This window comes from Eulemur rufifrons, chromosome 1 (assembly GCF_041146395.1).
Source record: "Eulemur rufifrons isolate Redbay chromosome 1, OSU_ERuf_1, whole genome shotgun sequence".
In the NCBI taxonomy this organism is placed as follows: Eukaryota; Metazoa; Chordata; class Mammalia; order Primates; family Lemuridae; genus Eulemur; species Eulemur rufifrons.
This window is the reverse complement of record NC_090983.1, coordinates 96,770,428-96,776,646: the sequence shown is the minus strand read 5'-3', so window position 1 is coordinate 96,776,646 and position 6,219 is coordinate 96,770,428. Positions and strand designations below refer to the sequence as shown.

The following is a 6,219-nucleotide window of genomic DNA, read 5'->3' as shown; positions in this document are numbered from 1 at the left end:
AAGACAACAAGAATGAAGACTTTTATGATGATCCACTTCCATTTAATAAATGGTAAATATATTTCGTCTTCTTTATGATTTTCTTAATAGCATTTTCTTTCTTCTAGGTTACTTTATTGTAAGAATGTGGTATATGATACAGATAACATATAAAATATGTGTTAATCAACTGTTTACATTATCAGTAAGGTTTCTGGTCAGCAGTAGGCTATTACACTCAGATTTTCCCATGTGCAAAGATCTGGCACCTCAACCCCCTCCTTTTGTTGTTCTAGGTCAACTATACATCTTGTATACTTCTATTCACATGAAGTTCTAGACCTGGTAAAACTAATCTGTAATTTAAAAAGTCAGAATAGCAGTTTCTCTGTGGAGAGAAAGGGATCCTTCTGTGTGCTGTATCTTCTGGTCTTCCACTTATAGCACTTCTCACATTAGTCTATATTTCATCTATTAAGTTTGCTGCAAAACTAATTGTGGTTTTGGACGATGAATTTTAAATCATTATAAATAGGCTCAAATACAGCTTTATTAATCAAAATAGGAACCATTACAATCAACACATTTTTGCCAATGAGAAATAAATTTGTTTATTCCTGTAGCATAAAAATCCATGCTTCGGGATTCTACAAACTCTTGGAAAACATTTTCTGCATCTTGCTGGTGGTGGAAGTGTTTTCCCTGCAAAAAGTTGTCGAGATGCGTGAATAAGTGGCAGTAGTTGGTTGGAGAGAGCTCAGGTGAATATGGATGATGAGGCAAAACTTCGTGGCCCAATTCATTCAACTTTTGAAGAGTTGGTTGTGTGATGTGTGGTCAGGCGTTGTCATGGAGAAGAACTGGGCCCTTTCTGTTGACCAACTGTGGCTGCAGGCATTGCAGTTTTTGTGCATGTCATGGATTTGCTGAGCAGACTTCTCATATGTAATAGTTTTGCCAGGATTCAGAAAGCTGTAGTGGATCAGACCGGCAGCAGACCACCAAACAGTGATCATGACCTTTTTTTGGTGCAAGTCTGGCTTTGGGAAGTGCTTTGGAGCTTCTTCTTGGTCCAAAAGTTACGCTGGTTGTCGCCGGTTGCAGTATAAAATCCACTTTTGGTTGCATGTCACAATCCGATCGAGAAATGGTTCATTGTTGCGTACAAGAAGAGAAGACGACACTTCAAAACGACAATTTTTTGATTTTCAGTCAGCTCAGGAGGCACCCACTTACCGAGCTTTTTCACCTTTCCAATTTGTTTCAAATGCTGAACGACCATAGAATGGTCCATGTTCAGTTCTTCCGCATCTTCAGTAGTTGTAAGAGGATCAGCTTTGATGGTTGCTCTCAGCTGGTCATTGTCAACTTCTGATGGCCGCCACTGCACTTCTCATCTTCAAAGCTCTCGTCTCCTTTGCACAACTTCCTGAACCACCACCGCACTGTACGTTCACTAGCAGTTCCTGGGCCAAATGTGTTGCTGATGTTGCCAGTTGTCTCCACTGCTTTACGACCCATTTTGAACTTGTATAAGAAAATCACTTGGATTTGCTTTTTGTCTAACATCATTTTCATAGTCTAAAATAAATATAAAATAAACAGCAAGTAATAAGTCACTAGCAAAAAAACAAAGTGAGAAACGCACATTAAAATGATGTATAACATAATCACACTTATTTAGGAGTGTATTCCAATATCAAAGGACAAATTTCAACAGTGCTAAAACTGCAATTACTTTTGCACCAACCTAATATTAACTGGCTCTCCCAAATCTTATATCTTAATTATCTTCCAATCCCCAGGAATTTTTTTCAAGCCTTGGTGCAGCAATGCTGACGAACCAGTTTTTATGGAACCAAACTGAAAAATGACTTTGACAGCAGCATCTCCAGGAAATAATTCCCAGTTTCTCCAAACCCTTCCCTCAGCAAACAGGGAAGAGGACTTGAGAAGTCATTGTGCTTGAGATATATTTTTGTTTCTCCATTAATGTCAATTATTCATTAGAAACCATCTCAGAGGGTTTGTCCATTTCACAATGTAAACTTTCTAACTAGGGGTGAAAATAAAAACAAATCCAAAAATCCCTCATTTAATTACTGCAATAATGGAAAAAGAATAACATTTGAGATAGGAAAATCCTGAAATGTTTGATGACCCCCTAGCAATTATCTTGCTCAACCACATAGGATTAGAAATAAGATCTTAATTTTTAAAATAAAATATGGGTTTGTATAAAAGGTTAGAAAAGATATAAAGGCATGCCAGTCTAAGTTTTAGTAAAGGTATAAAACAAAGCCTTTGAAAGCCATAGAAAGTTTTACTTAAAAATAGAAGGTACCTTTTTAAAAATGACTCTGGAAATTTCCACAGTGATATGTTTTAGGTGTTATTATTATGGGAAATGAAAAAGCAAAAAAAAAAAAAAAAAACACTGCTTTACATTCTCAGTTCCAATTTATTTAGACAGAAATTCTGATTTGTCACCTTCTTTCAAGTATGCAAAAAGATGAATGCTCATTAGCTAAGAAGATATACAGGAAGGCCAGAAATAGCTAGAAAACCATGAGAAAATATGACAGGACACTGCACTTTATGAATGGAAATATGAAACACATCATGCGTTTCATAATTTTAACAGTCTGGCCAAGGCAAGGGTTTCCAGGCCATTGCTTAGGCAAATGTTATCATTTTATTCCTTTATTTCTTTATACCTATCTGAAGATTCACATCAGGAGAAAACAACTATTTAGTATCAGAACAAGCTAAAAATGATACAAAAAATAGAGTCCAGGGTGACTGATGAACAAATCATAAATGCTCACTTGTGGAGAACACATCAAAGCCCATTCATTTTAACATTACCCTTTGGGGTTATTTCTTTTTCAGTTTTCTTGTTTTTTTGTCTAGATGCTATTTCTAAATAATGTAAGTGAACAAACTTCAAAAGTTGTAATATAATTCACCTGATGAATGCCTTTCTCTATAATCACTCTGAATTGATACTTTGAGTGCATCTTATGCTATTATATGAGTACATGGAATCATTTGATTTCTGAACTCTAAATTCAAAATTATTAGGAATACCTGCTCCGGGTAATTCTCTGACCTAAAACTCCCTTTTGCGGTTGGATCACAGCTGCTCATCACTGACAGGCAGAAAAGAACACAGCTGCCGGCACCCTCCTCTCTCTTTCTTGCTTTTGTATTAGCTTTGGGCTAGATCTTCTAAAATGAATGGGGAAGCTCTTGATCTCATATATCTTTCAATACTTTACCTTGGGTGGAATTCAAGAAGCCTGCCGAGCTACTTAGAAGAGGATATAGGGTTTCCTGGGGTGTTTCAAAACTATCAACTCATAAGGCCTAAGTCAACAACAATAATAACAACAAAAATGTGTCACTTTCTATTGAAGGGAGAAGCTCAGCTAAAAGACTTTGTCCCAAGATGGTCTATTGACTCCTTATGTAGCTAGGAGCCCCTTAAAAGCAAGAAATCAAAAAGGAACCCCGACTGTGAGAAAAATCTCAGAAACAGCCATAGCAAGGGATGTCAGGATCCATATATAAACTAAGTTGTTTTATACCTATGCTTTTTCTCTGAGAGTTACAAATATGCCACATATTACAGTTAAAGTAGTTCAATCTAACATAAAATATAACTTTTGTAGTTGATAGTATGATAATATTATAAGTATTCTAGTTTGTTACAATGTTTATTGGTTGAAAATATTGGAAAATCATTAACAGAAAACTAGTCACATAGGCCTGCATTTAATAGCAGGCAAAAAGCCATGACATAAATTATATTTATCAAAACATTGTGTAAAATGGATACCCCTAGGTTCATGAAAGGATTTATCTTCCTGTGTAAGAACAAAAGCTACTGAGAATAACTGGAATGGTTGTAACAGTGACCCCAAAATCCACACAGAGGCTGACACTTATTTAAGTGCCCCTTCCCACACCTCCTGTCTCCTGTACATATACCTGTCTATCTAGTTCCTTTGAATGTCTTTAGAGGCTGTCCTTATTTCATACAGCACTGTTATGCATAAATGTCAGTTGCCATAGTTGAGTTTAACAATAGTCCACAACCACACAGTTCAAATTGCATTTACCGTGGTTTAGTAAGAGTGAGTAATTGCACTAAGTATTATATAAACTTTGCTGGTAGTGCTTCAATGTACAAGTCACTGTGTAAATAACAGATGAGGATCTATGACCAATCATGTTACATTTTTCAAAGTATACCACAATTGGTCACTGAGCATGCTATGCAATTCATGCGTGGACAACAAAGCGTGTAGTTGTGGTGCTGCCTTTTTTCTCAGTAATAAACCCATGGGACATTTTTTATAACAAATTGATAATTGAAAGAGAAAATTGACCAATAAAGATGAAAATATAGCCAAAGAAAAAAACAAAATGTGATCATACTAGAAGTGAAATTTGAATCAAACATACAAGTCGTTATAGAAGAAATAGCTGACCATAGAAATACTGTACTTTTTTTCAAAATTTTTCTATACATTTACAACACAGTTTATGCCAATGCATGCATGTTCTCTTTCCTTCTTGTCCTCCAGGCAAATGACTTCTTATACTTCAAGACCCATCCCCAAAATCATCTTTAGCAAGCTTTCTCTAACTTCTAGATAGTGCTAACTTCTTCCCTACTAGAATATTTTGACATATTTTCCAGGTCCCTATTAAAATTTTTAATTTTATATTTATACAGGTGTGTCTTTTTATGACTAAGAACTCCAGAAATTTTCATCTATCTATGATTAGCATATAGAAACTTATCTAGCATACTGGACTCTTACATAATATTTTTACCAAAAAAAGAATAAATATGTCATTTTCTTTATTTGCACAACAAAAAAATCACACATCTGATGTACACAATTTTTGTATGCATAGTTAAACTCAAATATTCATAATACTGTGTTATTTTCCTCAGGTCAAAATTTGAATACATAGCAAACTTGAAATTTAGGAATAAGTCTGGTACATTACTTCTTCTAAAGGACATTAATTATATTAACCCCCTAGTGTTGGCAAGATTAAATTCTTTAGTAACCTTGGAAAGAACAATTTGGTTTGAGATGTGGGTGTGAAAGCCAGCTTGAAGAGTATGAGTGAACACATAGGAAAAACTTTCTTGATTAGAGATTGCATATTAGGCATGTTTTTCTGTAATCACAATCTCCCAAACTATCACTAATGGCCTCATTTTCTTAGCGATTTTTCTTAAAGATATAATCACACAAAGCCACGAATAATTGGAGAGAAGCAATAGTTCTAGAATATTAGTTTATTTGGAAAGTAGATAAATATGCAGTTTTTGCTTTTTAGTTTAACAGATACAGAAGAAATGGAACCATAAGCCCTAAGAGAAAGTTGATAAATAACCTGAGTTACATGACTCTTTCAAAAAGGCAAGAATTGTTGGTGCCACTTACTGCTGGAAGTAGGGTAAAGAGGTGGCCAAAAAGAAGAAGAATTAGTTAAAATGTTCTTTAATAACTGTCAGATCCATTAGGCAGAAGATCCATTCTTTGGAAGAGTGTCCAGACATGGAATTCCATGTATTGCTGAGCATTGGGATAGCACATTGAAATTAGATGAATTAAATACATATATAAGTAAAGCAAGGTGAAACCTTCAACACTTTCCTTCATTTAGTTCCAATATTCTGATGATTAGGTCTTTACTTTCCAGCAAGAATCCATAAAACTGTTTCTCCTGATGATTCTGACCAGCCAAGTTCCACATGCTAACACTAAGCTTGTACCAGTTTTAAATATCTCATTTTTGTTTATGATTAGATAACTCAATAGATATCTGATGGAAGCCCCTAAGTTTAAATAAAAAAAGAAAAGAAATGCAACTACGACTATCTCAGAGGAATATCTTGAAAACCACACCATTAATATTTTAAAATAGATTTTTAAAATATGACAACTGAAAAAATAAACTATGCACTAAAACAGTAGAGAACAGAAAAGTAATTTCAGAAATTGAAAATATGGTAGAATAAATAAAAACATTTCAATAATTGGAAGATAAAGTTGAAATGTTCTGAAAAATGAGAGCAAAAATTTAAAAATATGGAAAATAGGAAGTATCATGAGAAAATTTCACATAATAGTAGTTGTAGAAAGAATGCCAGAAATAAAGAGCATAGTGGATTATCAACATAATGATTCAAGAATATCCTGAATAGAAAGA

At 34.4% G+C, this 6,219-nt stretch overlaps 1 pseudogene; it reads right to left on the bottom strand.

Annotated features, from left to right (window-relative positions):
- Positions 1-531: 531 nt before the first annotated feature.
- LOC138386960 (histone-lysine N-methyltransferase SETMAR-like) lies at positions 532-1,557 on the bottom strand (annotated as a pseudogene).
- Positions 1,558-6,219: the final 4,662 nt, after the last annotated feature.